The sequence below is a fragment of the Rhamphochromis sp. 'chilingali' genome (genome assembly GCF_963969265.1).
Source record: "Rhamphochromis sp. 'chilingali' genome assembly, chromosome: 1".
Lineage (NCBI taxonomy): Eukaryota > Metazoa > Chordata > Actinopteri > Cichliformes > Cichlidae > Rhamphochromis > Rhamphochromis sp. 'chilingali'.
Window position 1 is genome coordinate 47,034,488 of NC_137929.1, and position 24,350 is coordinate 47,058,837.

Consider the following 24,350-nt stretch of genomic DNA (forward strand, 5'->3'; position numbering starts at 1 on the left):
GAAGCAGCGGTACTTGAAAAAGAATAGAGTGCATCGCAAATCTGGACCCATTTGAAATACGGCAGTGGAGTAAAGACCCAGACGACTTACCGCCACTGTCCTACCCCGATATCTTCACGTATCTTGTTTGTGGAGTAAGCGCTTACACAGCGAACCAGTTTTGTAATTACAAGTCACTGAAGGTGCACATCCAATTTACAAATGGCTGGGTGCAAGATTTGGCTATTTTCAAGCCGCCAAACTCTGAGTACGTCGTCATTCATACCAAAGCTGGAGTCAGCTGAGTGCATCGAGTGAAATAGCCATTTTCCACCCCCCACCATAATTAATGTTATACATTTATCATTGAACTGCTAAAATATCGTTATCATATTATATGCCCATAATTGTAAAGTAGATGCAAATTAACACATTGATAATCGGGCAAATTATTAACGCCAATTTGTGTCCTTCCTGTCTCATTTCATTTATTGTCTTTACATCAATCAATCAAGTCACTCCATTCGATGTTTGATCGCAAATTCTATAACTTCCGAGACCACCAACGATGATATTATTCAGCTATAAAGTGTGATGTGAACATATTTAGAACTTACCGGAATGAAAATGTCTTGATCACACCAACTGATATCTGGAGACGTAACAGAACTTGATATCAGCTCGTCTCACGGCTTCTATCCAGGCTAGACGCCTTCGTTTGGTAATATCCGATACATGAGCTCCTTCATGTTGCTTCCAGGTTGGGAAAGCATAAAAGACAATCCAAACTTATTCCCGTGCTGGTCGTAAGGCAAGGCAAGGCAAGGCAAATTTATTTGTATAGCACAATTCAACAACAAGGTGATTCAAAGTGCTTTACAGAGACATTAGAAACAAAAACAAATAAAAAGCATGATTTAAAATTGATTAAAACAAGCAAACAAACAAACTAACTAAACACACACATTTCACACCTGTTCGCGCGATCTGAACCCTTATCGTAAGGGGAGCTACCAGTCCTTCTGTGGACGAGCTACTTTCTATTTTAAATTCCCTGAATTTAAAATACTCTCTAGACCCAGTCTAGACCCAGTTGGGGAGCTACCCAGAGCTCTAATCCCACACCTGTTCGCGTGATCTGAACCCTTATCGTAAGGGGAGCTACCAGTCCTTCTGTGGACGAGCTACTTTCTATTTTAAATTCCCTGAATTTAAAATACTCTCTAGACCCAGTCTAGACCCAGTTGGGGAGCTACCCAGAGCTCTAAACCCACTTAACAAACAAACAAACAAACAAACAAACAAACAAACAAACAAACAAACAAACAAACAAACAAAACAGTATATAAAATCAAAACAGATAAAATCAGAACAGTAGATAAAATCAGTAGTTAATGTAAGTTTTGAAATTTAAGCTTAACAAACAAACAAAACAGTATATAAAATCAAAACAGATAAAATCAGAAATAGATAAGATCAGTAGTTAGTGTAAGTTTTGAAATTTAAGCTTAAAAGTGTGGATTTGGTGCTTTATTCAAATGCAGCTGAGAATAGGTGAGTCTTCAACCTGGATTTAAATAAACTGAGTGTTTCAGCTGATCTGAGGCTTTCTGGGAGTTTGTTCCAGATATAAGGAGCATAAAAGCTGAATGCAGCTTCTCCGTGTCTGGTTCTGACTCTGGGAACTGATAAAAGACCGGATCCAGATGACCTGAGGGATCTGGAAGGTTCATACTGGGTCAGGAGGTCACTGATGTATTTTGGACCTAAACCATTCAGAGCTTTATAGGCCAGCATCAGAACTTTAAAGTCTATCCTCTGACGGACAGGCAGCCAGTGTAAAGACCTCAGAGCTGGACTGATGTGGTCCACTTTTTTGGTCTTAGTGAGGACTCGAGCAGCAGAGTTCTGAATGAGCTGTAGTTGTCTGACTGATTTTTTAGGTAGACCTGTAAAGATGCTGTTACAGTAATCAAGCCTACTAAAAATGAATGCATGGACTAGTTTTTCCAGGTCCTGTTGAGACATCAGATCTTTTATCCTTGAAATATTCTTGAGGTGATAGTAAGCTGACTTTGTTATTGTCTTAATGTGTTTTTCTAAGTTTAGGTCTGCATCCATCACTACACCCAAATTTCTCGCCTGGTTTGTGGTTTTTAGATGTATAGATTGAAGTTCTCTGGTGACCTGTAATCGTTTTTCTTTGGCGCCAAAGACTATTACTTCAGTTTTGTTTTTGTTTAGTTGGAGAAAATTGTGGCACAACCAGTCATTAATTTCCTCAATGCATTTACCAAGAGCCTGTACAGGGCCTCGGTCTCCTGGTGACATTGTGATATATATTTGTGTGTCATCTGCATAGCTGTGGTAGTTTATTTTGTTGTTCTTTATAATCTGTGCCAGTGGGAGCATGTAAATGTTAAACAGAGGGGGTCCCAAGATGGAACCTTGGGGAACTCCACATGTGATACTTGTCTGCTCGGATGTGAAGTTACCTATTGATACAAAGTATTTCCTGTTTTCTAAGTATGTTTTAAACCAGTTTAGTACAGTTCCTGAAAGACCTGCCCAGTTCTCCAGTCGTTTGAGTAATATGTTGTGGTCAACTGTATCAAATGCTGCACTGAGATCCAGTAAAACTAGGACTGACATTTTTCCACTGTCTGTGTTCAGACATATGTCATTAAACACTTTGGTCAGAGCAGTTTCAGTGCTGTGGTTCTGTCTAAAACCTGACTGGAAGGCATCGTAGCAGTTATTCTGTTTTAAGAAGTAATTGAGCTGTTGAGAAACTGCTTTTTCAATTATCTTACTTAAAAATGGGAGATTTGAGATCGGCCTGTAGTTTTTCATTTGTGTCTTGTCAAGATTGTCCTTTTTCAGTATAGGTTTGATTACAGCAGTTTTTAGTGGTTCTGGAAACACACCTGATATTAAAGAAAAGTTGACGATCTGTAACAGGTCTGACTCTAAAGTCTTTGAGACCTTTTTGAAAAAACTTGTTGGCAGGACATCTAAACAGCAAGAGGAGGAGTTCAGTTGACCTAAGATGTCCTCCAGGTCTTTGCTGTTAATAGGGTGAAACTTTTTCATGGTGTTTAAACAGTTTTTCGGTGGACACAGTACATATCCTGGATCTGCTGTTGATGTACCAATTGCTTGTCTAATCTTTTGGATTTTTTCAGTGAAGAATTTGGCAAAGTCATTGCAGGCCATGGTTGAATGAAGTTCAGCTGCCACTGGCACAGGAGGGTTTGTTAGCCTGTCAACTGTAGAAAATAAGACCCGAGCATTATGGCTGTTTTTAGTGATGATGTCAGAGAAGTAGGACCTTCTTGCACTCCTCAGTTGTAAATTATAATTGTGAAGTTTCTCTTTATAGATGTCATAGTGAACCTGGAGGTTTGTTTTTCTCCATCTGCGCTCAGCTTTTCTACACTCTCTTTTTTCATTTTTCACTAGTGTGGAGTTTCTCCATGGAGACTTTTTCCTTCCAGAGATAACCTTCACCTTAATGGGGGCAATAGTATCCATTACATTTAACATTTTTGCATTAAAGCTATTGACAAGCTCATTGACTGAACCTTTGGACAGGTCAGGTGTTAATGGGAAGACCTGGTTAAAGATCTCACTACTGTCTTCAGTTATACACCGTTTTGTGATCACTGCTGTTGCTATATTTGTGTGGGCTGAGATTTTACTTTCAAAGAAAACACAGTAATGATCAGATAAGCCCACATCAGACACAGTAATGTTTGAAATGCTCAGGCTCTTGGAGATCAGTAGGTCAAGAGTGTGTCCTCTATTATGTGTGGCCTCTGTTACATGCTGAGTCAGCCCAAAGTTGCCCAGAGTGTTACTCAGGTCTTTAGTCCCTTTGTCCTGAGGGTTGTCCACATGGATGTTAAAATCCCCAACAATAATTACACAGTCGAAATCAACACAGATCACAGACAGCAGTTCACTGAGGTCATTAAAAAAGTCTGTGCAGTATTTGGGAGGCCTGTAAACATTAAGAAACACAACTTTGGATGGGGCCTTCACCTGTAAAGCCACATATTCAAAAGACTGAAAACTTCCAGGAGATAGCTGCTTACATTGAAATGATTCATTAAATAAGACAGCAACCCCTCCTCCTCTCCTGCTCACCCTGGCCTCACTGATAAAACTGTAGTTAGGAGGGGTCGTCTCGATGAGAACAGCTCCACTGTTATTTTGGTCCAACCAAGTTTCAGTTAAAAACATAAAATCAAGGCTGTGCTCAGTGATTAAATCATTAATTAAAAATGTTTTCCCAGCTAAAGATCTAACGTTTAATAAAGCCAACTTAAGTGTTTTAGAGGCATTACTTGTCCCCTCGTGTTTGGGAGCAGTCTGTGGCACACAAGGTATGTTTACTATGTTTAAAGATCTTTTAGAGTGCAGCTCTCTGTGTTTTGACCAGGCCACATGTCTCCTTCTGTCACCTAAAAGTACAGAAATTTTAAAACCTTCTAGTAAACAGGGTCCCAGCTTCTCCTGGGAAAAGTCACCACTGCCATAATCCTCACAGCCCGGACCCTTCACACATCACACATCAGACTGCGGAGACAAAGCATGAAGGTGGTAAGGAGGAACTAAGGGGGGCGAGGCTGGGCAATGTGACTTCGATTGCTCTGTTGAGGGTGGGGCTCGGTGGCGAACCTTTGGCTGCTTTGGTGGGGGGTTTATGGGGGACAAAGAGGGATTGGGCCGGGGGGTAGATCTGAGCCCAGCATTGACCCGCTCCATCATCTCTTCAGTGAATTTCAGGTGTGGGGAGGAGGGAGAAAGGGAGGGGGAGGAGGGTGATGGGGGTGATGGCCTGTCAGGGGTTTGGGGGACTGGGGAAGATCCTGGTCCTGGTCGTTGGTGTTGTTGAGAGAGTTGGAGGCAAATAGGGACCCCTCTTCTTGCCTCTTCTTGCCTCAGATGTCTCTCCTTTCTGAGGCTCTTCCCGGGTGGGGGCAGATGGAGCTCCTCCTCAAGGTTTCTGCTGGGCTTTGTCTGTTCTTGGAGTACTGTTTGTTCCTCTTTATGAGATAACTCCTCGTTTATCTCAGCCTTGGCTCCAAGCACAGATGGATGACGTATGGAATAAAACAAGTTGGAGGTGAACAGTTTCACCCCTGACTTGTTAAAATTAAATCCATTTGCTTTAAACAGATGCCTGCGTTCCCAAAAAATATTAAAGTTGTCGATAAAATGCACTGAGTGGTCAGCACATGCTGATATAAGCCATTTATTCAGTGTAAACAGCCTGCTGAATCTCTCATCTCCTCCTCTGACCGGCGGTACAGGCCCACTGATGAATACAGCTGCATTCAGAGAGTTTACAGTGTTTAATAATCCAATAAAGTCCCGTTTCAGAACCTCCGATTGTTGTTTGGACACATCGTTTGACCCTGTATGCAGGACAATGTTTGTCACAGTTGGATATTCATCTGCAATTTGAAGAATTCTCTCCTTCAGGATGTTGACCATATCGTTAGGAAAGCAGAGGACTTTAGTGTTCTTACCGCACATGCTTTGTACATCCTTTACAGCTGAGTCACCCACAATCAGCGTTTCAGGCCTAGCCTTTAGCTTTCCCCGTGGATTTTCAGGCCTTACTTCGCTACTTTTAGATGGATGGTTATCCGATATAGATCCAGGGTCCTTTGATAGTGGAGCAAATCTGTTCTGCAGTTTAACATTCAGTTGTTTTGAAGGTTTGTTGTTAACCTTCCTATTCAAATCAAATCACAAATCAAATCAAATCACTTTTTATTGTCACATCACATGTGCAGGCACACTGGCACAGCACATGCGAGTGAAATTCTTGTGTGCGAGCCCCACAAGCAACAGAGATGTGCAAACACAACAACACAAACGAGCAAAATACAAGAATGGCCAACCTGAAACTAATAAATATATGTACAATATATAATAGTGTATGCATTTCTGGATGTGTATACTAAATATTTTCCTACGTGTGTGTGTGTGTGTGTGTGTGTGTGTGTGTGTGTGTGTGTGTGTGTGTGTGTGTGTACACATTTTTACAAATTAAATAGTAAAAAAATAAAATAAAATAATAATAATAATAATAATAATAATAAAATATATAAAATATACAGAGTTGAATATGTGCAAAACAAGTGGCATTTATATACAGTGTGGAGTGCATAATGTTGAAGTTCCAGTAGTGAAGCTGAGGTGTCTATGACGTGTTCAGCAGTCTGATGGCCTGATGGAAAAAGCTGTCTCTCAGTCTGCTGGTACGGGATCGGATGCTGCAGAACCTCCTTCCTGATGGAAGCAGTCTGAACAGTTTATGGCTGGGGTGACTGGAGTCCTTGATGATCCTCCCCGCTTTCCTCAGGCAGCGCTTCCTGTAGATGTCTTGGAGGGAGGGAAGCTCACCTCCAATTATCCGTTCAGAGCACCGCACTACTCGCTGGAGAGCTTTGCAGTTGTAGGCGGTGCTGTTGCCATACCAGGTGGTGATGCATCCAGTGAGGATGCTCTCAATGGCACAGCGATAGAAGGTCCTGAGGATGCGGGGGCTCATGCCGAATCTTTTCAGTCTCCTGAGAAAGAAGAGGCGCTGCTGCGCCTTCTTCACTGTTTTGTTTGTGTGTACTGACCACGTAAGATCCTCAGCCAGGTGTACGCCAAGGAACCGGAAGCTGCTCACTCTCTCCACAGCAGCGCCGTTGATGGTGATGGGGGTGTGTACTTCTCTGCACCTCCGGAAGTCCACTATCAACTCCTTTGTCTTTGCGACGTTGAGGGTGAGATGGTTGTCTTGACACCAGTGGGTCAGGGCGCTGACCTCCTCCCTGTAAGCCGTCTCATCACCGTTGGTGATAAGACCCACCACTGTAGTGTCGTCCGCAAACTTCACAATGATGTTGGAGCTGTTAGTGGCTGTGCAGTTGTAGGTGTAGAGTGAGTACAGGAGAGGGCTCAGTACACACCCCTGTGGAGCACCAGTGTTCAGTGTGATGGGGGATGAGGTGATGCTGCCCAGTCTGACCACCTGGCGTCTGTCAGACAGGAAGCTAAGGATCCAGCTGCAGAGGGAGCTGCTCAGTCCTAGATCCTGCAGTTTCCTGTCCAGCTTCGAGGGAACGATGGTATTGAATGCTGAGCTGTAATCTACAAACAGCATCCTCACATACGTGTCTCTCTTCTCCAGGTGTGACAGGGCAGTGTGTAGTGTCAGGGCTATGGCATCATCAGTGGACCTGTTGTGGCAGTATGCAAACTGTAGAGGGTCCAGTGAGTCGGGTAGTGCAGAGCAGATGAAGTCCCTGACCAGCTTCTCGAAGCATTTGCTTACGATGGGGGTCAGGGCTACAGGTCGCCAGTCGTTCAATGAGGAGATGGTGGAGGATTTGGGTACAGGGACGATGGTGGCCATTTTGAAGCAGGCTGGGACTACAGACAGAGAGAGGGAAAGGTTGAAGATGTGCGTGAACACTCCAGCCAGCTGAGCCGCGCATGACCTGAGGACGCGGCCGGGAATCCCGTCCGGACCAGTAGCTTTGCGTGCGTTCACCTTCCTGAAGCACCTCCGCACATCCTCCTCAGACACAGTGTGCGCACTGACGTCATCCGCGGTGCGCACACTGTCCGGTCTCATGGTGTTCGCTGTGTCGAATCTAGCGTAGAATACGTTTAGATCCTCACACAGAGAGGCCGTGGTCTGCGGTGTGCTGGTTTTCCCTCTAAAGTCTGTGATCGTGTTTAGTCCCTGCCACATACTCCGAGGGTTGTCAAACTGTTGTTCCACCCTGTCCCTGTACTCACGTTTGGCTGCTTTGATCGTCTTCCGGAGTTGGTAATGTGCGTGTTTGTAGTCCGATGTGTTCGCGGAGGCAAAGGCGGTGTTCCGTGCCGCCAGTGCCGCGCGAACATCTCCGTTAATCCAGGGTTTTTGATTTGGGAAGGATTTGACTGTTCTGGATGGGACGACATCTTCCACGCATTTCCTGATAAATCCACAGACTGAGTCTGTGTATTCATCAATGTCTCTGGCGGCCACGTGAAACATTTCCCAGTCCGCGTGATCAAAACAGTCCCGCAGCGCAGACTCCGATTGGTCCGTCCAACAGTGCACCGCCCTCCGGGTTGGAGCTTCCTGTTTCAGCTTCTGCCTGTAGGCGGGCAGGAGCAGGATGGAGCAGTGATCTGATTGGCCGAATGGGGCGCGGGGGAGGGCTTTGTACGCATCCCGGAAAGAGGTGTAACAGTGGTCGAGTTGCCGGTTTCCACGTGTGTTGAAAAGGATGTGTTGATGGAGTTTTGGTGAGACTTTCTTCAGGTTTCCCTTATTAAAGTCTCCGGCTGTGATAAACGCTGCCTCTGGGTGTGCGGTTTCCTCGCTGCTGATCGCGCTGTACAGTTCCCTGAGTGCACGGTCAGTGTCGGCTTGTGGGGGAATGTAAACAGCCGTAATAATCACTGCTGTAAATTCCCTCGGTAGCCAGAATGGCCGGCACTTAATCATCAGGTACTCCAGGTCCGGTGAGCAGAAGGATTTGACCGGGTGCACGTTCGCATAATCACACCAGCTGTTGTTGATCATGAAACACACACCACCGCCTCTGCTTTTCCCAGTAAGATCCTGTGACCTGTCCGCGCGGTGCACAGAGAACCCCGGCACGGTTGTCCAGTCCTGTTTCCTCTCGTATACAGGGGTAGAAGAGCTTCTCTGTCTCGTAGGAAGTGAAGGACAGTCGGTTTCAGAGATTTCAGCTCGCTGTGCCCTGCCTGTGGTACGTCCTCCCCCTTCCAGGAGACATGATTTATGTCTTGGTTTTGCACCAAGACAGTCCAAGGGGGGATTATCGCTTGAGGATTTATAGTAGTGCACAAAGTCTACTTTCTTGGTCATGTTATCTGTGCTCCTTAGCTGTGTGCTAGCTTGCTCATCGCCATTGTTTTGAGTCAAAGGCAAGGTTGTTTCATTTCCACACAGTCCATTTACCTCCACGTTTACTTCTAAGCGATGAATTTTTGTCTCCAGTGCTGCAATCTTCTGCAGGAGGCTGTGGTAGTCATCTGTGGAGAGGGAAGGCATCTTGTTGCTAGTTAGCCTAGCGGTTAGCACCTTTCTAGGCTATCGAGGCTGCTCGGTGCCCAGACGCTGTAATCAGGCTTCAGCTGTGTCTAGGCCACAGACACACGGAGCGCTGAGGATAAGGTAACTATAAAAATGTTGCTGTTTCTGTTAAGAACACTTTAGTCCTAATGATCTATAAGTGTCCAGAAGCTATCGCAGGTAAGCTCATATGGAAAAAAAGGGAAAAAATCAGCATAAAAATCGGTAAAAATCAATAAAAGAAGCAAAGCATTTAGAGAGCAAAGAGATCGAACATTGCAGCCGACCACACAGCAAGTACGAACCATAGCTATGCTTTCGCTCCTTACTTAGACCCCCAAAATGGCGGATCGGGCCAAAATCCTTTCCACGCCCACCCCCGTGACATCACGCTCCAAAGCCCTATACCTGGAGCCAAGGTGGGGGAGGGGGGGGTTCCCACCTTGGCTCCAAGTAGATTTCACCTAACCTTGAAAAGGACTTTAATCAAACGGTCGCTGTTATTCTAAGTGATAGTGTTATACTGTAAGAAATAATGCTAGTTGCAGACGCTGAAGGAGCAGAATTCTGGCCTAAAACAATTAGAGGGAAAGTAAATAAATCACACAAACAAATAATAAATGAAATAGGGAGGTTTGTGTTGTGTTTGGAGAAATATAGAAGGTAGTGGTGATGATCTAAGAACATCTGAACAGGAAGGAACAAGAGATAGAGACCAAATGAATAAGAACATGGTTGGGTTAGAAAGAATATAAGAAGAGAGTTAAAACAGCATCCATATATCGATCTCAGTAAAATGCAGGAGTTGTAGAAGAATCTAATAATGTCTCAGAGTTTGCAGGTTAAATGTATATTGAGGGTTTGTTATCACTCACCAAAGAGGAGTGCAAGAGAAGTAAATAATGAAGTTTTGCCTTTGTTAGAAAGTTCTGCAGAGGGCTCATGAACTCACCCAAAAGCATGCAGAGAGTGCAAGAGGCACCTGAGTGATATGATCTGAAATAAATGATTGTTGGAAATAAATTGTGTGAAGCTTAGAGGAGTTCAGAATAAATAGGCTGACATGTGGGGTGAAGGGGTCATGAGGACAAATATGAACATGAACAAATTAACAATTAGAGACACCTGCTAGAGATCTGTTTAAAATGCTGCCGTCACAAATAAGTAGTTGGGAAGAGAAAAGAAGGTAGACAGGTTTTAAATGCAACTAACTGATATATTAAACCTAGAGCACAATAGCTAAAATCACTGGATGGATAATAGTGAGTTGAAATAGAAGAGTTTTGTTAGAGATGGGGGGGGGGGGGGGGGGGTGTTCAGTTTTTGGACTTAATAATTTAGAATCGAGTTGCTCTGACTGTGGAGTGTGTGGGCTGGGCCCCGACATCCTGCCAAGAGTGTCCTTGACCAGTGCACAGGCTTTCAAATGATCTAAGCCAAATGCAAGTGTGTGAGAAGAAGAGTAAAAGACTGACCTGCATGTCTCAAAGAGGTTATTGTTATGGTGAGCTTGTGCAAAGCTCAGAGGAGTCACCTGAGACAGGAAGCAAAATTCTTTGCTTAAAAAAGAAAAAAAAAGAAAAAGATGTAACTTGTTTGTAAAGTTTAGGGCCCACATCAGTGAAGATGCTTAAACAAGTGATCAAATGCTGAGTACTATGAACAAAAAACAACAAAAAATGTAAAAAAAGAATAGTGCCCATTAGAGTGAGGAACAGGAAGAAAGAAGCTCTAAATTTGAGAATAAAATATTAGAAGAAACACCAGGGAGGAAAATGATAAGGCCAGTAAACTGGTTCTCAGGTAAAATAAAATAAATATAACAAACTATTAAAATAACTAACTAATAAGTTTAAAGCCCTGGGCTCCACTCCTTGTGTTACTCTCCCAGTAGGAAAAGAACACAAATAATAAGAACTAGTCCACATGAAAGCATTAGATAGGAGATTATTAAAAAATCTATTCATTACTAACACTCTTACATTAGAATATTATTGAAGGTTAGGAAAGTTTAATACATAAAGGGTGCAGACATGACTCTCTTTGACACTAGAACAGATACACACAGGGCATTAGAACCCCAGTAGGGCATGGGACAGATAAGTAAACTTAGAGAAGTTATTAATCCAGGAATGACACCTTATAAGGATTGCATTATTGAAGGGATGAGACCCATACATGGGGATTTACTAAAAGTTGTTGATGAAACTCAGGATCCCTGGTAACACGAAATGAGAAAATTAAACATTTGCTGTTTCTGGCCCTGGTACACTGCTCTTGGGTGTCCTCCTGATATGCATGTAAATGTGTGGGTGCAAATGTGTACATATGTGTAACTCTGAATGCAGATGTGATAAATAATCTGTCTTTTATCTTTTTCAGTGCAGCTACATATAGACCAGTGGCAGCTACCTCTGTTCCTGTATTGAAGCTAATAGTAAGATGCTAGCTCTAAATGTGCAGCACTAAACTATCCACAGTGCTATAATTCAGTGTGTGAGCAATTTGTAGTTCCTTTCAAAAGGAAGAAAAACGAAGAATGAATGTAGTGTGGAGGAGAAAGCAGAGAGGGATTCTGTCATAATCTTAACGGCATTGGCAAAGGGGGGGAGGGGGGGGACATATAGCTTAGCTCTGCCAAAGAATGAACCAAATAAAAAAAAGAATAAAGAAAAACAATTTAGGAGAAAATCTAAATTACCAGATATTTTGGAGGGAAAGAGGCTAAAGCCTGATCCCCTATAAAAAAATTTTTTTTAGCAAACCTCAAATTAGAAAAATGGGGCATACATTATCTTTCCTGTGTGTGGCACGGTCCAGTTGTCTGTGGATTGACATATTTAAATTATTCAAATGCATACTCTAGCAAAAACTGGAGAACTAAATGACTCTATTCTAGTTCTATTCTAGTTACAGTGTGCAGAGGTAGAGTTTGAAGCACTGAGGAGGGACATGCAGTCTAACCGGGCACTTGGCAACCAAAAGGAAAGAGAAGAACATTTCAGTGGTATGGGGCAAACTGGGAAGATTACGGTAAGGCAGTGTTAACGCAGCATGATTAAACCTCTATAGGTGAGCAACTGTTGACCTAGTACAATACAAATTTACAAACTGTTGAAGTAGACCTTTTACCCTGCAGTTGGAACTGTTTGTTTTTCAGGAGGGCTCAGTGTTCATCATGGCCATCCAGGTGTATTGTAAACATAATACCAATTACATGTATTATTTATGGTCCAAAATTTGCTATCATTCAAGTTAAGGAAAATGGGATGTGAAGTAATTATCTGCCTCAGAGTCCACTGCCCGGATATGTAACAGGGTACAATTAGGGAATTTATTATGATTACTGTCTATAAACAATCCGTGCATGAAAATTTGTATGAATAGTCTAATACAGCTGTTTTAGCTTTTCAGTGGTGACTTTTCTGCAAGAACAAAGGCTGTCATGCTGTATAGTATTCAACTCAAGGTTGAACAGGCATGAAATTACGATGCCGGTCATGTAAAGGCACTTTTTTTTTTATCTAAGGATAAACTACAAAGATAAAACATTAAAACACAATTATTTATCGGACCCCCTTTTAACAAGAAATTTGGAGAAGAGGAACTCCCTTTTTAACAGGAATAAATGCCCAGTAAAACTGGGCACAGGGGGGAGTGGAAAGAGACAGGGGTGGAAATATGCTGTGGAGGAGAGCCAGAGATTGATAATAACTAATAACAAATAATAACTCCAAAGAGAAACCTAAAAACTGGAGGCCCAGCTTCTTGGAGTCATCCCAAAAATGACCCCAAGAAACCTCACAGTGTTAATGGAGACCAAGGTAGTGCCATTCAGAGCATTCCTTTAGGTTGACTGACAGTTGTGTGTTGTCTGGCTTCATGGATGGATGAGAGAGAGGGTGTCATTAGCATGGCAGAGGTATGTTGTGCCTTTTGCGGTATTACATGAAGGGGGCATGTGTAATGTACACAGGGACTGGTCCTGATGCCAAACCTTGTGAAGCTCAATCGTTAGTCTTGTGTGTGTGGGAGGATTTTTCGAATAACATTTTACAGTCAACAGTATCGAACATAGAGACCAATCCACTGTCAGAGACCTTAAGAAGTTTATTTTTAACTTTCATCGAAGCTGTTTATGTGCTGTGATGTGCTCTGAAACCTGACTGAAACTCTTTAAATAAGGCATTCCTTAGTGGCTATTTTACAGCTGCTCTTGTGGGGATTTTAGAGATAAAAGGAAAGTTGGAGATTGGCGTATAATTGGCTAGGACAGCTGGGTCAAGTGATGATTTTTGAGTGATGGTTTAACTACTGCCAACATGAAGAACTGTGTGGTCAATGTGGCATTGTCTAACTTAGCTTTGAAAATTCCGATTCGGCAGCTATAGAGGTGTGGGAAGTTTGATCAGACATATAGCCAGCAACGCTAAGTCGGGGGCTAAAAGCGCTAATGATGAATTGTGAATTGGCAGCTGGTAACAGAGTTAATGTTTATCCAAATTCAGCATATAAATGTGACATGTGCTTCAAAATGTGCGACCGCAATTGCACTTAATCTTATTGCACATGTGTGTTTTTGATCAGATGCAAAAGTCTTTTTTGTGGAGTCTGACAGCAGTGGGGAGGAAAGACCTGCAAAATATCGCCGTCCCACATCGTGGGTGCCGCAGCCTGCTACTGAAGGAGCTGCTCAGTGCTGTCAAAGTCTCCTACATGGGGTGGGAGATGTTGTCCAGCCAGGGTGACAGATTAGCCACCATTCTCCTGTCACTCACCACCTCCAGTAGGTCCAGAGGGCAGAACAGAGCTGGCCCTTCTGCTCAGCCTGTTCAGTCTCTTCCTGTCCCCAGCAGAGATGCTGCCGCCCCAGCAGACCACACCATAAAAGATGGCTGAGGCCACCACAGAGTCATAGAAGGTCTTCATGATAAGCATATCGAGATAAATTACTGTTCATCATGTCATCCACAGGCAAGATTGGAAAAAGAAACTATACAGTCTACGCACGCAATCGCTATTATTAAATTCACTATTAAACTCTGGTGGATTATAGCGACAAATTATAGAAGACTGCAAACCGCTGAGTTGGCCTGCATATTCTCAAAAATTCCAAAGTGGCCAACGGGATAGTACATTTTTAAGATGAGTTAATAAAGGAATTACGGCAATGTGCACATTAATAGATGGGAAAATATTCAAATCTTTCGAGAACCTACAGAGACAGTTTGGACTGGATAAATCAGACTTATTTAGGTACTTCCAATTAAGACACTTTTACAATACAGAAATTAGGAAGAAGGCCTTGAGAGAAGGAAGCCAGATAATAGAAATAATATCAGGTGCGTATAAAAATCCTCCATCAAAAATTTTATCAAAATTATATATTGGTCTCCAAAACTTGAAAAGGAATGAAACATTATATATTAAACAAAAGTTGGAATCTGAATTACATCTTGAGTTGTCAGAGGATGATTGGCTCTCACATGTCTCTCACAGCATAATTCCACCAGCTCTAGACAACAGAGAGAATACGGCTGGAAAAATGTGATTAGGTTTTTTATTACTCCTTGCATCAAAAGCAAGCAGCTGAAAACACCTCAACAATGCTGGAGATTATGTGGTGTGAGTACAAGAAAACAATTATTAGAAGATAATGCGTTAAATTTGCTTAGATGAGAGGATCCAGCAGTAGATCAGAGGAATAGGGAAGGATTTGTCTGTGTGTTTCAGTCTGGTTTAGCTGTAGGCTTGAGAGTGTGTGTAATTGTTTAGAGGGAAAGGAATTTATGGACACCGGGGGTCTGCCTGTCATAAAAGGAGACAGGAAGCTACAGTTGGGGGATGATGATGCTTGTACCTATAATAAAAGCTCATAATTGTCACAACTTAGAAGTAGGTTTTCAGGAGACTGTCTAAATGTTTAGCTGTAAAAGTAAGACAACAAGAGGTCAATGGCCCAGTGGATGCACAGTGGGGGTCTGAGTGCTTGTAATCTGTTAACTATGTTTTGTAGAGTGTAGCTTGGGTGAGGGGAGATGGCCCTCTTTATGACTGGCTGGAAGTCACATATACAGAGACACACACCCACATCCACACGCACACTCACGTGCACCCACATAAACACACAGGTATGCGCACACACAGGCACTCACGTGCTCGCACACAAACACGGAGTTTGCAACACACCATGTGGGTTTTACGATGGGGTTGCTTCTATAAAACTGGTTGCAACAAACAAAGAAGTAAAGATCTGCAGAGGGACACCGGCCTTGCATGTCTTCCCTCCTAGAAGATGCATGCGTCACTGAAGATGAATAAAGGTTTTGTGAAATGACTACTGATCTCTGGATGCCCGAGGAATTAAAAGAACCAGGGTGAAACTGCTTTATGTAACAGTTTTGGTGGCGAAACCCGGGAGATTCGCTCGAGGCCCAGAGAGGATGAATTGGCAGAGCTGAGATCGTGAAAATGAGGCAAACAGAGAGCTAGCTCACATGACTAAAAAGCACGACCCGTTTATTTTCGAACCATGCATATTGGATGAAGTCTAAATTATCTGTTCGCTAAATTGAGCGCATCCCAGTTTAAATTCACTCAGTAGAATAAAGAGTCCCAGTGCGACAAAAGCAAGAGACTTTTGCTAAGAACTTCAGGTTGATGTTTAGCGTGCTCTAAGAAAATCAGGCTCAGTGCGTTAAAGCAGGAAACGTTTGTTACGAATTTGTGTAGTTAGAAAGCGGGGTTTGAGGCCTGGTCACCGGCTGACGGCCATGTGTGTTCCGGGCTTGGCTGCCCCACTCATTCTCGGACGCGAGGGTGAGACTCGTGGGACGGGAGGACTAGGCTGGTAACCTGGGGACCGGGGACTCCTAAATAACTAAAGCTAGGTGTTAGATCCTAGTCACGGTTGATAGCCTGCATGAGAGTGGGGGCAAGTTGCTTCGCTAGTGAGAGTACGAGCTGCTTTGCTTAGCCCACTAACTACAGCGTGTGTAGACTGTGTAGTGTGTGTGAGAAGCGCCGTTAGAGTCAGCGTCTCGACTGCAGTTCGGGAGTCAATTAAAGTAACAAAGGAATTTGAGTCTAAAAGTGTGTGTTTGTGGTGTGTAGAAACCGCGGCAGGAGATGGTTGAGGTGTAAAAGAGCGGACGGCACCCGCTCTTTGTGCTGATCAGGGCGTTGTCCTGAATCACAGAGGAGGAAGTGTCTCACAGCGAGTTGTGAAGGGGACTGTGAGAAGTATGAGGTGCGTGAGAGCCAGCCTCGAGAGGTGGGTTCATAGGTGGAACGAAGGAGGAGTAAAATGGAGGGTGTGTGTGTGTGTGTGTGTGTGTGTGTGTGTGTGTGTGTGTGTGTGTGTGTGTGTGTGTGTGTGTGTGTGTGATCTGTGTGAGGTCAACATGTGACCCTGTGAAGACTCCCCATAGCTGGTGCCAGGAGTCTAGCGGTCCCTCTAAACAAAAGGCTCTTACACTCACACAGATATACGATTGTTTGCTATACCATATATCAGCAAGAGAAGATACGACCTCTCCTAGGAGGTGTGTACTCTATGCCAGAACACTCTGTAGAGGAGTGAACGCACTCCCCTCTTCATGCTACACAGAGTTGTTACAGACATCCTAGGATGAGACATTCTTTCAATCTACAAATGATTATATACTTCTAAGCATATATGAGTACATATTTCTTAATACAAATGACAATAACAAAATCTAAACCCATCAGTCAGTACTGATAAATGATCAGAATTATAATATTTCTGACTGTCTGAGGCTAAGTTGAATCGAATCGGGACTTTGAAAACCGGAATCAAATGGATTATAGAAATCAGTGATGATACCCAGCCCTAGTGAGCAGCCTAGGCACGACAGACGTGGATGTAGCTGTAATAAGAAAAGAACTATTGCTAACTTTTCTGTTAAGTTAAGGCCTGATCCTTCTGAAATTCATAGCCAGTGCTCTGACACGGTGTCATCAATCTTTGAATGCTGAAAAAGCACAGTGTATCCAGTATTGGGGAAGACATCTTATTTTACGGTCAATATATATCATTCATAAAGCACTGTTATTGTTTCATTATTACTTCATTAGTCTGCATCAGTTTATCATCAATATTATCATGTATCACTTATCATTTAGTAAATCTGCTACAATAGAATTCTAGATACAATACTCTATCATGTGGCGAAAGCACCTCTCGAGCTAGACGGTCCAGTTGGGCCTCCTGCATTCACTTGCAGGCTTACACAAACATGCACATACAGAGTTATGTAAAACACGCACGTTCACATACACACACAATAGACACGAATAGATATACACACCACACACACTGTTGTCTCTGAGTGCTGGGCTGAGTGGAAACATCTGGAACATGTTGTTGTTCTTAGCCATAGAAGGACATAGAAGGGAGAACTGATTGATATACTTATCATGTGATTTGACGTCATCATTGCAATAAAAGCCTTGTGATAGGGTTGTTCGGGGGAGATCAGCTCTTAAAAGGCTTGGGATGCTCATCTTCCCCATATGTACATATGTATAATAAAATCACTATTTTGACATCTACTGAGAGACCATGCAGTCGTTTGTCTCTTCCTTAAATTCGAACCCTGACACCAGAAAAACACATTATATTATATAAATTATTATAAAATTTGTGTGCGCCTAACTTTTGTGCCGGTACGCCTAACTTTTTAAAGTTAGGTGTACCGGTACGCCCATGGCAAAAAGTTAGTCTAGAGCCCTGCGAAGGCCCTCCAGCACTGCGTCAACGTAAATATCGGTGTCCTCCATAAGATCATTGTCTCTGGGCATCACGCTGCCTGCCAGCGGTAACCGTGACAGCGTGTCGGCTGTGGTGAGGCTTTTGCCTGGAATGTGCCTTATAGTGTAAGAATACCTCATTAGGCGCATGCGGAATCTCTGTATCCGCGGTGGAAGCAAATCCAAGGCTTGTCCTCCAAGTAGGCTCACAAGTGGCTTATGGTAAATGGTAAATGGCCTGCATTTGTATAGCGCTTTTTCTAGTCCCTAAGGACCCCAAAGCGCTTTACACTACATTCAGTCATTCACCCATTCACACACACATTCACACACTGGTCGGTCTCAAGCTCAAAGTGTAGCCCTAGAATAAAGTCACTGAATCTTTCACACGCCCAGGTGAGCACCAGCGCTTCTTTTTCCAGCTGAGCATAGCGCTGCTCTGTGGCTGTCAATGATCGCGAGGCATACGCGACTGGCGACCACACGTCATTGTCTTTCTGTAGTAAAACTGCCCCCAACCCGTATGAAGAGGCATCTGCTGAGATCTTTTGGGGTTTGTTTGGGTTGTAAAGCTGTAGTACTGGTGCAGATGACAGTTCTTGTTTTAAACTGTTAAACGCGTTTTGTTGCTCATGCCCCCAGTACCACATGTTTTTAGTTGAAAGCAAGTCTCTCAGTGGTTTGTCTTTTTCGGAGAGGTTTGGGATGAATTTCCCCAGCTGATTCACCATTCCTAAGAAGCTCCTAAGCTCACTCACGGTGCTTGGCTCTTTCATATTCTGCACCGCGCTAGTTTTGTCAGTTTTGTCCGACAGTGATGAATCTTTAAGACCCACAACGGGCCTATCCCTCAAAAGTTCATCCTGAAGTTCACCATATTCACAGTTTTCAGCGAGAGCATATAGATGCCTTCAGATGACACAATGAATCCTAAGAATTTCACTGCTCTTTTGCCAAACTCACATTTTGACATGTTCAGGGTGACGCCCGCCTTCTCTGCACGGTCGAGGACAGCGTTGAGTCTCATGTCGTGCTCCTCTCTCGTGGATCCCCAGACCAGGATGTCGTCCATGTGGCACACGACTCCCGCGAGGCCGGCTGTCACTTCCGTCACCATCATGTTTTGGAAATGCTCTGGTGCACTGGAAATACCAAATGGCAAATGATTGAAATGGTACCTACCAAATGGCGTAATAAATGTGGTGAGGAGAGCAGATTCTTTGGACAGCGGTATTTGCTAAAAGCTCATGTTAGCATTGAGCCTGGAGAAATACTGCGCACCTGTGAGCATGCCTAGCGTTTGGTCTACAGATGGAAGGATATATCTTTCACGACACACTGACCCATTTAATGGTGTCATGTCCACACAGATGCGGACTTTCTCTTTGTCCTTTTTGGGGGCTACAACCATGCCACAACACCAGTCTGTGGGCTCTTCCACACGACTGATTACTCCCAACTGTTCCGTCCTCTCAGCTCTGTTTTGACTTTGCCCAGTAGTGGCAGCGGAACATGCCTTGGCACTTTCAGTGAATAAGGTTTAGCGTCGGGTTTCAGCTTAATCGTGTATGGTTTTTGAACAAGCCCGAGCCCATCACATAGTTTCGGGTACGCTTTCTTCACTGTCTCAAGGTCAACATTGTCCATTCGGGCAATTAGTTTCAGTCTCACAGAAGCTGTCCTGCTTAAGAGAGCTACACGCAGATTTCTGACTACATAGATTGTCTCTGTAGTGCTCCTGTCACTGTAGGAAATGTCCTCCTTTGTGGACCCAAGTACAGTCAGTGCTGCACCTCCTGGTCCATACAGTGGCTTTTCAGCTTTTTGCAAATGTTCATTTGGCTGCTTAATGTCTTTGAATGTCTCCTCTGAGATAGCGTTGACATCTGCCCCCGAGTCTAATTTAAATGTCATGCTTTTGCCTCTCACGTAGATGTTAGCAAGCCACGGGTCTTCTCCTGAATCCAGTTCGCCTAGGAAAAGTCCATCTGCACAGTCTGCCACCTCATGCACAGTTGTAGACCTACAAACTCTCCCGTAGTGTCCACTTTCCCACAGTTGTGGCATTCTGCATTTTTAGCTGGGCACTGTGCTGCTGGGTGCATCTGTGCTTTTCCACATTTAGAACATGTTTTATTCTCTTGTTTTGTTATTTGTGGTTTTTGTGGCTTGAACTGCTTTTGCTCTCTGCTTCTGAATTTATATGGCTGTGATTTTCTGACATGCACGGCATCCACGGCTGTTTTGCCAGTGCTGCTTTCACCTCTTAGGTCAGTTTGCTGTCTTTTTATTTCCTCAGATTGTCTCGCCATTGTGATAGCTTTGGTTAGGGTCAAATCTTTGTTGAGCTGCATTCTCTCCGACAGTGATGAATCTTTAAGACCCACAACGGGCCTATCCCTCAAAAGTTCATCCTGAAGTTCACCATATTCACAGTTTTCAGCGAGAGCATATAGAGCTGTTATGAAGGAGTCAACTGTTTCTGCTGGCTGTTATACTCACTTATTAAACTTTGCTCTTTCATAAATCACATTCTTTCTGGGGACAAAATGTCTATCAAATGCGTTTCTGACCACATCGTACTGCTGGCGATGTCCGTCTGTTAGGTCAAGTCCCCTTAGGACGTCGTCAGCCTCGTCTCCCATGCAGTAAACTAATGTGTTCACTTGGTTAGCGTCTGTTGAACTGTTCAGATTATTTGCCATTCTAAAACGCTCGAAACGTCTTATCCACTTCTCCAAGGCTGGACTGGGACAAAAAATCGGCCCGGGCATTTTGACTAGAGACCGGCCCACCAGGATAAAGATTGAAAATGTGACGTCATTCAGGGGTGAAACCGCAAAGGATTCTGGGAACTTGTGGCAAGAGGTACTAGCGCACGCAGGCTTTCGCAGTTACACAGCGATAAAAAGAAACCCAAAAAATGGCAAGAAGCTGTTGTATTATTAACTGCAATAGCCGGTCGCGTGACAGCCACGGGAAGCCGACGGGTAAAGAGATCGTTTTTTTTATCGGATTACGTCGTTGAAGAGAAATTTTTTAAGCCATGTTTCCGAAGTAAGAGCCGACGGATGGCCTGGATATACCAAATATAACATCCCAGAACACTCCAGCTCACAGGTTAGTCTGCTCCAAGCATTCCCACAAAGGTCAGTCTGCTGTTGTAGTTAATACGTCATTTTTCATAACACAACTGGTGGTATAGGTTACAAGCACGTCTGGCGCTGAACAGAAATTGTTGCGCTCTGCTCCTTTGTTTATTGTGCATAAATAGTGAATTGTCCTGACACAATATTGCGTTTCGGTACTGTTATTACCATGGTACATTGACAAAAACATATACTTTTATTCACAGGATAAAACAGTTGTTTTGTATCACTAATTGCCCAGTACAATTACAACATACAATATTATTGTCACTGCTACATTTCTGTAATGAACCAGAAATTATTTCCACTACTAATTAATTACCGTTGAGCTCAAAGGTCCTATTAATAAACGGTTAACGAATGTGTATTTATGACGACGATTTGTGAGACTGGTAAACTTATATGTACGATGGTCTTTCGTTCTACACGGTGCATTTCAAGGTCCTGTACCTGTAACCAATACGTCTACTCACCGAAGAATGAGTGAAGCAATATGGATAACAGCAGAGGACAATTTATTTAGGGTCTGATGGCAATTTACCATCGGTGTCCAGCACTTTAAAGGATTGATGGACTGGAGCACATCTGTCCTTAACATACCCTCTTAAACATCAGCTTGACACTGATATATCAAAGGAAACTTAACCGACTTTAAGTGCAAATGTTTCAACCTGAACAACTTAAAACTTCTCTGGGATACAATGTAAACAAAGACAAGAAGAAGAAAAATATTTCCAACAATAGTCACTTCTCCTAACCAGGAGACAAGTGAATATATTATGTAAAGAGTCCTTTTTCTCAGTCCTGGGGTTGTAACACCACAACCTCCTCAGTCCGTAATCAGAGAGTGTCTATTTGACAATAACCAAAATGTCTTTGGATACTCTTTGTGAATGCAAACAAAAAAAAAACAAAAAAAAAACAATGGTATTAGCTGGCCAGCAAAATAAAGAGACTGTATGGCACTGAGTGCGGGCGCGTGTGTGAGTACTTCGGTCCAAATAATCGAAGTCCGGATGGATGAAGGGATGGCAGCCGCTTGTCCTTTAATGGCAGCAGCGAGACAGCACAGCAGTAAGGCAGCACAGCAGTAAGGCAGCACAGCAGCGAGGCGTCTGGCAGGAGAACGAACAGTAGTCTTTTTTTAAGGCTACTACAGAAGGAGATATTCCCCGCTAGCTCACCCAAGCTTGCTCTCTGGCACAGCTACAAGCCACGTGAGCTCATAGCCCCTCCCGCTAGGATGTACTACCACAGTCGACTGTCGTAAAGCAGCCGCAAACCAATAGCAATAAAAGAAAACTCAAAATCATTGAAGAACATTTTATAACACCCAATATAGATATATACATATATTCTGAATATCACACAATATCAGATAACCCTTATGAAAGGGACACCGAGGGAACAGTTTACCCTGCCCGGGATAGGGTTACCGGGGCCCCGCCCTGGAGCCAGGCCCGGGGAGGGTGCCCGAGGGCGAGCGTCTGGAGGCCGAGCCTTAGTCCATGGGGCCCGGCCGGGCATGGCCCGAAGAGGAGACATGGGCCCATCCTCCCGCAGGCCCACCACCCGCAGGAGGCGCCATAGGGGTCGGGTGCATTGTGTGCCGGGTGGCGGCCAGGAGCGGAGGCCCTGGCGGACTGACCCCCGGCTGCCAAGACTGGCAAGAGGGACATGGAATGTCACCTCTCTGGTGGGGAAGGAGCCTGAGTTAGTGCGTGAGGTTGAGAGGTACCGGCTAGATATAGTCGGGCTCACCTCTACGCATGGCTTGGGCTCTGGAACCAGTCTCCTGGAGAGGGGCTGGACTCTGTCTCAGTCTGGAGTTGCCCCTGGTGAGAGGCGGCGGGCTGGGGTGGGTATTCTAATATCCCCTCGGCTTGCTGCCGGTACGTTGGGGTTTTTCCCGGTGGACGAGAGGGTTTGTTCCCTGCGCCTTAGGGTCGGGGAACGGGTTCTGACTGTCATCTGCGCTTATGCGCCGAGTGGCAGTTCAGAGTACCCAGCCTTCTTAGCGTCCCTGGGGGGGGGGGGGGGGGGGGGGTGCTGGAGGGTGCTCCACCTGGAGACTCTGTTGTCCTGCTGGGAGACTTCAATGCTCACGTGGGTAACGACAGCGAGACCTGGAGGGGCGTGATTGGGAGGAACGGCCTCCCTGATCTGAACCCGAGCGGTGCTTTGTTATTGGACTTCTGTGCTAATCACAGTTTGGCCATAACGAACACCCTGTTCGAACATAAGAGTGTCCATAAGTGCACGTGGCACCAGGACGCTCTAGGCCGTAGGTCGATGATCGATTTTGTAATCGTATCAGCAGACCTGTGACCATATGTTCTGGACACTCGGGTAAAGAGAGGGGCTGAGCTGTCAACTGATCACCACCTGGTGGTGAGTTGGATCAGGTGGCGGGGGAGGACGCTGGACAGACCTGGTGCACCTAAACGCGTAGTGAGGGTGTGCTGGGAACGTCTAGCAGAGGCCCCAGTCCGCGAGATCTTCAACGCACACCTCCGGCAGAGCTTCAACAGCATTCCGAGGGAGACTGGGGACATTGAGTCCGAATGGACCATGTTCAGCGTCTCCATTGCCGAAGCTGCTGCATTGAGCTGCGGCCGCAAGGTGGTTGGTGCCTGCCGTGGTGGTAATCCCCGAACCAAATGGTGGACACCAGAGGTGAAGGGAGCCACCAGGCTGAAGAAGGAGTCCTATCGGGCTTGGTTAGCCTGTGGGACTCCGGAGGCAGCCGACAGGTATCGACAGGCCAAGCGGAATGCGGCTCGGGCAGTGGCTGAAGCAAAAACTCGGGTGTGGGAGGAGTTCGGAGAGGCCATGGAAAAAGACTTTCGGACTGTCTCGAAGAGATTCTGGCAAACCGTCAGACGTCTCAGGAGGGGAAAGCGGTGCTCTACCTGCACTGTGTATAGTGCTGGCGGAGCGCTGCTGACGTCGACTGAGAAAATTGTCAGGCGGTGGAAGGAATACTTCGAGGACCTCCTTAATCCCACTGACACGCCTTCCGAGGAGGAAGCAGAGTCTGGGGATGAGGGGAATGACCCGCCAATTTCCGGGGGCGAGGTCACTGAGGCAGTTAAACAACTCCTTGGTGGCAGAGCCCCTGGTGTTGATGAGGTCCACCCCGAGTTCCTGAAGGCTCTGGACGTTGTAGGGCTGTCCTGGTTGACACGCCTCTGCAATGTTGCGTGGAGATCAGGGGCAGTACCTGTGGACTGGCAGACCGGGGTGGTGGTCCCCATCTTTAAGAAGGGGGACCGGAGGGTGTGTTCCAACTACAGGGGGATCACACTCCTCAGCCTCCCTGGGAAAGTATATGCCAGGGTGCT